The 12,059-nt window shown below is 40.1% G+C and overlaps 1 protein-coding gene across 12 annotated transcripts in view; it reads right to left on the reverse strand.

Annotated features, from left to right (window-relative positions):
• The window catches only part of Pam (peptidylglycine alpha-amidating monooxygenase), a 299,077-nt gene that overhangs the window by 57,392 nt on the left and 229,626 nt on the right, over positions 1–12,059 (reverse strand). The gene's annotated exons all lie outside the window — the stretch shown is intronic.

Genomic DNA, 12,059 nt, shown 5'->3' on the forward strand with positions numbered 1-12,059 from the left:
AACATAAAAGATAAAAAAAAACCCTGAAAATCATTAGCTGTATCACCACTAAGTGTTTTTTTATATTAAAGAATGAACATGGGAAGGATTTTATGAAAATAGGCCATGCAAAAATTGTGGTTAGGTACAATATCAAAAGAAAGCCCATATAATATTTTAATTATCATCATATCATCATTTACATGAACAAACCCATTACATCTGCTCTGTGAATGGAAAATACACATGTGGTCTCCCAGCAACCTCCTAGGTTTTCCTGTTCTCAACCTATTGTACATGTTGGCTGCTTGGAAACCATGATTATAGATTCTGATTGCCTACATTTAACTGCATCTACAACACCACTGGATAACTTTTATAAGCCTTTTTTTTTCAGGGCCATGTGAAGCCAAAAAGTCATAAATGGTTTGCTGTAAACCACTGAAGAATAAAATCTTAAGACATTTGTGCAAGGGGATACAAAGTCTTTCCAAACTTACACTAACACACTAGTCAGAGTTTACAAATAATTTTGGCTTACCAATAAAAAGTAGGTTTGAAATTCTTGCTGATGCAATCAGCTTATCCTAGGTGAATTTTTTAGTCAGAAAAAATTCCTAACTAATGGGGAAATCTCTTCAAAATAAACAAAACAAATCATGACTCAACCAAATAGGTTAGGTTACAGTCACACTCTGCCTTCCAGAAGAAAGTTCATCCACTTCAGCTAAATTCTCTCATCATGCTTGCGTAATGAGATATTTCACACTGAAAATAAAATACAATGTTATTTCAAGAAGAGGTGAAAGTTCTAGGATGATATGCATGATATTCGTCAGTATTGCTCTAGGATAGGGTCATTTCAGGTTCCCTATCCTCAGCTGCCCAAGGAACTAACTGGGGGCCTCAGCTTGGGCACCTGGGCTCCCCTCTAGGGTCAAGTCTCCTGCCCATCCTAAAGTGGGTCCTTTAACTAAGAAATGGGGTTCCGTGCTCCCCTATCCAACCTTCCTTTATCCCGATCCTCCTGTTTCCCCAAGTCCCCCCTCCTTTCCTTCTACCTTTTCTCTCCCCATCTCCCCTTACCCCCATCCCACCCCACCCCCAACATCCCACTTTTCTCCCCGGCAATTTTGTATACTTCCCTTATCCAAGAGGATAACTATATGTTTTTCCTTGGGTTCACCTTCTTACTTAGCTTCTTTAGATTCGCCTATTGTAGACTCCGTGGTCCCTATTTATGGCTAGAAACCAATTATGAGTGAGTACATCCCATGTTCATCTTTTTGGGTCTGGGATACCTCACTCAGGATAGTGTTTTCTATTTCCATCCATTTGCATGCAAAATTCGAGAAGTCATTGTTTTTTACCGCAGCGTAGAGACAGAGACCCACACTGGAACACTGGATAGAGCTCCCAAGGTCCCAAGGAGGAGCAGAAGGAGGGAGAACATGAGCAAAGAAGTCGGGACCACGAGGGGTGCACCCACCCACTGAGACAGTGGAGCTGATCTACTGGGAGCTCACCAAGGCCAGCTGGACTGTTACCAAAAAAAGCATGGGATAAAACTGGACTCTCTGAACATGACGAACAATGAGGGCTGATGAGACGCCAAGGACAATGGCACGCGGTTTTGATCCAACGCAATGTGCTGGCTTGGTGGGAGCCTAGCCAGTTTGGATGTTCACCTTCCTAGATATGGACGGAGGGGGGAGGACCTAGGACTTACCACAGGGCAGGGAACCCTGACTGCTCTTTGGACTGGAGAGGGAGGGGGAGAAAAGTGGGGGGAAGGGGAGAGGGGTGGGAGGAGGGGGAGAAGAATGGGAGGAGGGGGAGGGAAATGGGAGGCTGGGAGGAGGTGGAAATTTGTTTTTTTTTCTTTCTTTTCTTTATTCTCCTTTTATCAATAAAAAATACATAAAAAAAAGAAGAGGTGAAGCACACAATTTCAAAGTTAAATCAATGTCATCAGGTTAATACGAAAGCAGAAACACAGACTGAACACTTTGCCTAGCCCGTCAGCTTCATCAAAGTTGAAAAGTGGTCGTAAGACACTACATGCAGAACACTCTTGTCCCTTTGAAAAAGGCATTTGAAATCATCTTTAGGTTAGGAAAGTAAAATGTTAAAGCAACATGACAGTCTTGGCTGTACTGGGCTGGAAAAACACAGCTCCAGAGACCACTAGATGGCTGTCTCACTATCTCCCAATTTCTTAATGCAGGAAACTGACAAGTCAACCGTTCTCTTCCTTTCTCTTTCTCGCCCTCTCTCCTGGATGCTCATGGACAGATAGGATCTTGAGCTGGTAACTGTTTTTCTTAAGCACACTAAGATCTGTGGATCTATGTCTAATGAGATATGAGACGGGGCAGGATATGAACACAAGAGGTTGCCTGGGAAAGATTTTCTCCTATTGTGTAAATTGTTTCGACTCTGCAGATGGTTTCTTTTGCTGTGCGGGAGCCGTTCAATCTCACATAACCCCAATTGTCAGTTCCTGCTCTTCTCTAGCTGCTGGAGTCCTTTGCAGAATTTCCTTGTCTATATTGAAGGGCTTGCTCAAGCTTTCCTTTGTCATTTTCAGAATTTCTTATTTTCCATTAGGGTCTTTGATCCGCTTTCAATCTAACTGGGTAACTGATACGGATCCAATTGAATTCTTCTACATAGTGGCATCCAGCTTTCCCCACATCATTTATTGAAGATGCTCCAATGCACGTTTTTGGCATCTTTGTGTCAAAAGGTGGCTATTTAAGAGGGCATAGGGCTGAGCAGATGGAAGGAAGGAGAGTATTGAGGGGAAGGTTGAGTAAAAATAAGGATGCGTGAAAAGGTTATACGGAAACCCACTATTTTATGAGCTAATTTAGAAACTTAGTTTTAAAGGAGTTTGAACTGAGATAGCATGCATGAGTAGATAGTGCTGCTCCCAGAAGTCAAAGAGTATTAAACAAAAATCCCAGAACCAGGCATGAGACACCTCCCCATGAGCTTTTTGTCAGGGAGGCTCTGAGAGCTCCCAAAGCAATAAAGGCTCTTGTTCTTGGTTACCCAACAGAACTAGATGCTAAGACCCTAAGATACCATTCACTTTCGTTATGTGACATAGAGAAAAAGCAAGCTGGCACTGAGCTGGAGACTTCTCTGTGGGCTATCTTTCATAGTTCTAGGGCTTCCTCTCAGGCAGTGGGACCTAGTGGAGTTGGTGATGTGAACCTAGGACCCCTAGCTGGAAGGCGGTGGTAAGCTGGCTGCGGTGGGAGCAAGGATACTTCCACACACACACAGATCACTGATACTGTCAGTGGGTAGTGGTTAGTGTAGAGATCCATAACTGATAAAAAATGCTGATAACTAGCTGCTCAGTGTTCACCATAAGTAGGTCATGTGCATCATTTGATCCATGGCTCAGAGGCCATTACAGAAGAGGCCGAAGACAGAATTTGAGAGCCAGAAAATGAGAAGGGCGCCTGTGAAATGCTGTCCTGTGCCCTGACTACTGCCCTCATGAACTCAGAGCATCTGGGGTTACTAGAAAAGACCGAACCCTAGCATTCCATCATGGATGGAGGACTCGTGGTGGCCAACCTGTAGATGAACTATAGGCAAGTACAGGCATGGGGAAGGAGAAGATCATTTTTTTCCAGTGGTACAGCCATTTCTATGTTAGCCGTGTCCCAGTTAACAACACCACACCTGTGCTCATGTAACAACCCTAATTAGACCCAGTGGCTCTTTAATAAACATAAATAAAGGGGTGGGGGTGTTGCTGGGAAGAAGGAGTCCAGAGAAAGTGAGATGGCATAAATTGGAGTAAACATATTAAAGCAGATTATATGCATGTATAAAGTGTCAAAGGATAAATCAAAAAAATTTCAAAAATTATAGGTAACTTGCTTTGCTGTTGGATTATTTTTGGGTCTTCTATTCCATTGGTTCATGTATCTTTAAAGTCCACATATGAAGAGCAAGCTATACCTAATTAGGTGTACTGGATGTCAGTCCTACCTGTCCTTCCTTCACATCTTAATCTTTTCTACATATATCTTCTCTTCGCCTCACTGAAGGCTTCAGTGCTCATGGAGGATGGACTGGCTAAGGCTCTGATTCTGATGCATGATGCTGAATGCATAAAAAGGATGCATCCTCTGCTGTCTGGTGATGGATGGAGCCTCACCTCCTTAGAGCCTCCTCGGTTATATAAGACAGACTGTTATCCCTCACAGTCTTACATCTTTCCGCTTAGAAGTTTCGACACATGCATGCACTCATATGCATGCACCCCCTACACAATTAAATAAATCTTTAAAAAAATTCCTGCATTCTGATATGTTTTCCTTTAATCTCCCCTTTCAGATACTGGAATCTTGACATGTCTAAAAGTGAATTATTTCTCTGCTTTCCATTTTTACATTTTTCCATAATTATGCCCTCTCTCCAAAACACTGAATTTTCCCTTCTCTCTCTAGTGACCACTAAGTCCAAATTAAAGTGATTAGGAGTCATATATGCTTGCTGACCACAGCCCTCATCAGGGATCCCCATGGTCCTCTGGTTATCAGGCGGAGGGAAGGGTTGCTCCCTTTCCTCCCAACAGACCCCAATTCTGATCTGAACTTGAATCCTATCATGAGATGTTGAAGTCCCTCCCACTCTGCTGAATGGCTTGCTACTCAGAGAGCCCGCCTCTCAGAGCCCTCTGGGTTATAGTTCAGACACCTTCCTCTCGCCTCCCTCCACCTGCGCATTTCTGAGTGGCTTTCTCCTGTTCTATTCTGAGACTCTCTACTAAAATAACCGCATAATTTATTTCCAAAACTGGGATACTTTGGGTGAGGCAGAACATTTTAATAATATTTATGCTAGGACAAATGTGGACGATCCTACAAAGCGGTTTGCTACCATATCTGTGGCTGACAGATCACAGTCATTCCAGTGGCTTCCAGCCCATGCAGAACGGCAACAGTAGCCACTGTTTTAGGCTAGCATGACCTCATAACTTTGCTGACTCCTCATGTAATTTAACATATTTCAACCCTGTGACATAGTCTCTATTATTTCCCAGCTGGTCGGAAGTGAAGCAGGGACTCTAAGCACATAGTCTTACCGAGATCCATTGTACTGAGGTTTGGATACACCGTGGCTCCGGAGTATTTGCAGGCCAAAAATTATTTCCTTTTCCTAATTATTAACAGTGTGGAAATTTAATCAGATTACTGCATAATATCTCAGAATTCTATAGGAAGAAGTCCATTCACAGATACATATCCATTCAGAGGGTGGGCTAAATAAACCTCTTTTTAAAACACAGCTACACCTCCTTGGGCATTTTGTTATAGTAACACAGCTGACAAATCCACCTTCTAGGCTGTTCACTGCCCTGGATCTGGGATCCTTTCTCTTCCAACAAATTTACTTCCAATCTGGCAATCGACATTGTTTTTCTTTTAAATTACCTTCCTTCCTGCTTCAGAAGCCAGGTTTACTTTTGGAAGAAACAAACTTTCTCTTTGTTCCAATCTGTTCCTAGTACAGCGCTAGGAGCTTGTCAACTAGTTGGGGCACGTGCACAGCAGTCATTTTGTCAAATGAACTGAAGGATAATGACTGGTTTCTCTGTTGTTGAGCACGAGAGGAGCGCTTTGTTTACCTCATCAGTTTTACCTCCCGCCGTCAACATAACCTTTTATGCACTAGCCAATCCTCCACAATGTGCTAAAATGTTTTCACACATTTAAATCATCTCTGGGAAATGCAGAAATTATGATATATGTGTCAATAGCGAGAAAACTTCTCTTCTCAGTCACTACTACATTCCTAGTGTTCAGTGCAGTCCCTATCACGGGAGTGCCCAATCAATGGTTCTAGGGTTTTATGAAAGTAGTAGCTTGTGTAAGATGTTGCCTTTGCTTCTGTGTCAGTAGAGACAATGTTTTTTTTCTTTTTTGCCTTGATAATGCTATCCTGCAGAGAGATCGCGCTTGTTTCTCCAGCATCCACCAAACACTTTGATCCTGGTGAAATGCACAGGCAGGTCTCTGATGTAATTGGACTGAGACAGCTTGATATTTGAAAAGCCCAATTAGAGTAGCAGCCGATGAGCTGAGGAAGCGGGAGTGCACAACAACTAAACTCGAAATTTCTAGCAGAGTGTGCTTGCATTAACCATCTAATGGAACAAGGAGGGTTTTCCTGCTTGGTGGGAACCATTTACTATTCCTTGCTCCCTGAGAGCAATTTCCCTTCTTTACGTCTGAGAACATGATGAGAATACGCTAAAATAAATGCAAACATACACTGGAAAAAATCCGTGAAGACTGAGCCATGAGGCCAGATGTGGTGGTTCGTACTTCTAATCCCAGCACTCTGCAGGCACAGGCTGGGAGAGTACAGGTCTAGGTTAGCACTGGCTATATATATATATTTCAGGCCAGCTCGGAGTAGAGAATGACATTGTCTCAAAAAAAAAAAAAAGAATAAATAAAAGACAGAAAAATGGAAAAAAAATAAAAGAGAAAAATTGCTGTGAAGTTACTTTTAAATAAAGATAATTAGATTAAAAAAACCAATTGTCTTTAACTTATAGAAAATGTAAAATCTGAACTGAGGCAGATAATTCACCTTAAAAATAATGGCCAGCTGCAAGGGCTGGAGAGATGTTTCAGCAGTCACCAGGACTGGCTTCTCTTGCAGGGGATCCAGGTTCAGGTCCCAGCACTCACACGGTAGCTCCCGACCATCTGGAACTCCAGGTCCAGGGGAGTCAACGCCTTCCTCTGTCTTTTGTGGATACTGCACACTTACATATGTTTAGGTAAAACAGTCTTACACATTAGAGTAAATAAGTAAAAATTTGACAATTTAAAATGACTAAGAACCTCTTAGCAATTTTCTAGAATATAAACGTCCACTGATAGCAGAAGTCACTGGTGCTGACTGTACACAGCACAGTGCTCCCATCGCTGGGTTGTGCTTTCCATGGTACACAGAGAGGGAATATGCAGTTCACTGGCAGTTTCACTACTGACAAGATATGCCAGGTTTCCACAGTAATAACATGTAAACAAACCAATACTAACCTGTAAGATAACTGAGTAACGAAAAGGATGTGTGGAATGGAAACAGAAAGTATTAAAAAAAAAAACCAGTTTAATATTTGGCTTTACGATTGTGTCGGAACTGACTTTCTCTATTGGTCAAATTTGATTTGGTTTGTTGACTGTTTACTTGCTATGAACTCACAACATTTACTCTCCAGCCTTAGAGTACTAAAAAGGAGATCACATGAAGCCCAGCTCAAGGCTCACAGATGAAATGAATCTTATTACAGGAGAGTAGGAGATAGGTGAGAAATATCAGCTAGGACTAAGCTTTTGCAGTTACCATGCATACAGATCTACATGGGAAGTACAGCCGTGTGATAAATGATCACTCACATTTTGTTATTAGGGAACCAATTCTAAACAGCATCTATTCAGCTTCCGAGAGGCTTGGGGGTATTTAAAATTGTGCTTGATAGATGAGTTCAATAAATAAAGACTTGTGAGTAACTCATAAATCACAACAAACTGATAAATTTTAGCAAATGAGACCATATACAAGAATTGTAGAGTATTTAAAACTGGGCTAACTGACATTGAGGGTCCTTGGAATCAGCTAAGAAAAGAGTATTAAAATCACGTGTACTTTGTAAGGAGATCAAACGAATGTCTTATTCTGAACAAGGCAAAGAATTATACGTTTCAGCTACTACATCCGAGTGTGTCTCACACCTACAGTTTACCAGACCTTAGCTGAGGAAGCGGTGTTAGTCTACTGTTACGGCTTTCACTTGCCACCCGGTTCCTTGATTTTGCTTATTTGATAAAACATGTCAATGAAAATTCATTTTCTGTTAGCATAAAACCACTGCGAAATTATTCTGTTTCACAGAAGGTGTTTGATGACCTTTAACTGCCTGGGGTCACGGACTGTTTTCCCTCTACAAACTGTGCTTTTGTCCTGTTCTCCCTGCCTTGGGATAATAGCTGCTCGCTCTGACCTTTGCATAGAAAGATTGATTATACAAGGACACAGAGACTACAGTGAGAGGGGTTTTGAGCAAACTGAATAAAACACGTCGACGGGCCTTTCTGCAGCGAAAGAAACGCTGTCCCGAGGAAGAGGCCCCATTCTGAGGATGTGCTGGCATTGGACATTTGAGTTCTCCACTCTCTCTTGAGCTGGGGAAAACACTGGACCACACCACTACAAGCGACATAATTTAAGAGCAACATTGTATTCAGAATTTTAAGGATAGCAATGCCACATACACTTCTACATACACTTGTATAGATTCTCACATGAATCAGGTAAGCTTTTGGTTTCTAAATAACACTGACAGAAACATCAGGCTGTCTCTCTGGCCCAGCAAACAAGTGTGAAGCGAAATAAGGAAAACTTTAAAAACATACATTCGTTTTCTAAACGTATCAGTTGAGAAATGAGGGCTCTCTGTGAGTGTATCCACAACTGCTCTGGAAAACCTCAGCATCACTTCCTTTCAGACAGCTTGCTAGTACTCATTTCCTCCACCCAGAATCACAGTAATTGAATTCACACATATATAAGAGCTCATGTTTAATTTACTGTACTTATTACACATGCAGGCGCTAGTTCACTTGTTTACTGGACTTATTAAATACAGGTAATCATTCACTGCTGATTGTACTCATATATGGAGGTAATTCTTCACAATGATTTAAGGGATGGTGATATTTTATCTTTATGCATGGAAACACATTAATTAATTTTTTCACATATAAGCTCATACATGGAGAAAGGAGATATTTAAAGATCAATAGCAGTATAACCTAATTATGCTACCATTAAAAACAATTGTTACAGGTTGGGTATGTACCTTAGTAGCTAATACTTGCTTAACATTACCAGGGTTTGATTCTCAGCATTGGAAAAAAAAAATCAACCTTGCCAGCAGTTTTTATTATATTAGGGAATATAAATGATATAATAGTTTTAAAAAGAGACTATAAATGATAAATAATGGTCTAATATATTTTTCCATATAATATATATATGAATGCATACATATTTGATATATATATATATATAAAACACATATATTTCACATTCAGGATTTTCTTTGTGCTAACAACCTCTTGTTTATTTATAGTTTGTATAGTTATTTTCTTTCCTGAATAGTGTCTTAAAGCTCAAAGCAACCATTATTTAAGAAGCCCTGCAGACTCGTGGAACACCTTGTTAAAATGTTTTCAGTTCCTGTATTATCTAAGACAACTGGACGAATAAATCTCTTATGTAGTAGTGTTATGTAGTTGTTTGAGCAATGACACCATTTGAGACAGGGTCTGAGATAGGCTTGCAATGGATACTGTAGAAGGCCAGTGTGCCAAGAGTAAGCACAGAGACCACGCCACAGGGCTTCATGTGACTCATCTGTCAACTGATTTTCAGTCAAGATTAATGTTCTTGGAGTTAATAGCTAGATTTTTAGTGGTAAGAATTTCAAAGAAAAGAAAGAATTGGATGAAGCCATGTTAAAAGAATAGTTGAGTTTAACTGGATTTTTTTTGTCCACATTGGAGACACATTCTGATTGACTAGTCTAGATAAGCAGCAAGTTCCAAGGTTCCCCCATCTCCACCCTGTTAAAGTTGGGGTTACTAATGCATGCCACCACATCTACTTTTATGTGGGTGCTGGGATTCAAATTCAGATCTTCACGTTTGTATGGCAAAAATTTTACAAACTGACTCACCTCTCCAGCTCCTGTAGCTACATCTTTTATTTCAGTTGACAGAATCTGAGTGTTCCCCATGCACTTTTATGATCTTAGTAAAGTTTATCCTTTAAAAAAGATATAGTATTTATTATATTTCTTGTATTTTCTCTACCTAATGTCAATCCAGTGAACGAATGCTTCATACATACTTCCTATATGCAGGTTTGCAGATAGGTAGTGTATTAGTACTTGATGTGTATGCACATACACATATGTATGTGTGTAGAACTACATAAATTATTTGCAGAACAACCTGTACCTGGTGAGCAGTACAGAACCTGCCTTCACATACACGTTCCTGATGTTGTTTTCTTGTTTAACAACTGTTCTACTCTTTACTACAGTTTAAGCTTTTCTGTGGAACTAATATAGACATTATCTATTGGTTTGTGGCTGGCACTACACAAATAATTTACGTCTATTTTTTATTGAAGGCAAAACCATTAAAGAGTTAATAAAATTTGGAGGAAAACATTGGGAACAATTTGAGTTAGAACAACAAACAAAATAAAATCCTGGGTTAAGTTTAAGGGCTTACTTTAAAAATTATGACACAGGGGGTAATTTATTTGAATAATTACAGTCCTCCGACTAGCTATTTGGTCAGCATGACTTCCTAGGGAGTGAAATAAATAGATATTTTGTGCAAATAAATGTCTCTTTGAAGAATAGGTTGTTCTCTCAGTAATGAGTAGATCCATCCTATGCACTGTAAAGAAATAGATTGACCTCATTAATATATCAGATAATCTGTATGAATGTGCATAGCTTTGTGTCTCTACTTAGTCCTTAGCTGATGGCCTTCAGTGACCAGTGGGCTTACACAGAGACGGCAGTGGCCATTGGCATGGCTTTGCGAGCTATTACTTCACAGAATGTTGGGGGGATAATAGATAAAGCCATTCCAACATAGGAGCACAAAGGCTTACTTTCCAAAACTGAGGCAGAAGTATGGTTCTTTCCAAGTTATATTACTTTCCGTACAGTATTTTTCTTTTCTAATTATAAGTAGAAGAAAATAGAAACAGTAGGAAAATTCTTCTCTGGAATTCATGAGAGTCTGGGCATATTTAAAGTTTGATGCTATGAAACAAAGGCAAATATGAAGGTTTTTCGGTGTTTTAAGGGATAACAATAGGTATAGCTGAAACTCCCTCAATCTTAGTGATTAGAAGTAAGAATGATTTGAGGCCAGTTTGGTCTACAGAGCAAGTTCCAGGACAGGCTCCAAAGCTACGCAGAGAAAGAAACCTGGTCTCAAAAAAACAAAACAACAAAAATAAAAACAACAACAACGACTCAAAGTAAGAATGATTTGGTTTTTAACCTTGACCAACTAACTAAACTAACGTGAAGAGGAAATGATAGTCCAGCCTTACGCATCTACAAACGGCGCTCTCATTCAACACTGTCACATGTACATTCGCAGTTGTGCAGGAATTTTAAGAGTGCACGAACTATTTCAAAGGCATGAATTCAAACTGTATCCAATGCCAAAATAACTCTTTGTAAATCTGGGCAAGTTTCAGCATAGTCACTGTAAGCTCTGTTAATAGTGCCTGTAATCAGGCTGTGAATTCTGCACTCCTTATAAATGTATCAACAGGACTTTGATACATTTAGCTATTTTAAGTTATACCCCCAGGTTTTTAGTGCAAAATCATCTCCCTGTTTTAGATTTAACACAAACACAGAAACACCTGAAGCTAAGCTATATTTTAGAATGCCCTGCTTTAATAAGGTGTTTTCTTTTTTTTTTTGCATGGATATGTGAGTGTGGTGTGTATGCATTTATGTGTGTTTGCATGTTTATGGGTGCACAGGTGTGTGTGCCCATGTGTGTAGGTCAGAGACTGATGCAGGCTTTTTTTCAACCGATCTCTGCTCTATTTTCCTGAGGTAGGTTATTTTGCTGAACCCAAAGCTCACTCCATTGGCTAGTCTAGCTCGTCAGCATGCCCCGGGGAATCCCTTGTCCTGGTTTTCCAAGCTCTGAGATTACAGATGGACTACCACGCCTGCCTGCCTTTTATGTGAGTGGTGGAGATCTGAACTCTGTCTTCACGCTTGCTCAGCAAGTGCTCTTTTCACTGAGGTCTTGGCCCAAACTTTCAAACACTGTCTATAGAAAACATTTACTTATTTGTCTTATATTGACAAGTTATTGCATTAATATTAAGCTAATATTTAAAAACATCATATTTAATCTGAAATGAATTACTTGGAGATGTATTCTAATACCTAAAACAAAGCATTATTTTCTAAAAAATTG

Source organism: Microtus pennsylvanicus, chromosome 17 (assembly GCF_037038515.1).
Source record: "Microtus pennsylvanicus isolate mMicPen1 chromosome 17, mMicPen1.hap1, whole genome shotgun sequence".
Classification (NCBI taxonomy): domain Eukaryota; kingdom Metazoa; phylum Chordata; class Mammalia; order Rodentia; family Cricetidae; genus Microtus; species Microtus pennsylvanicus.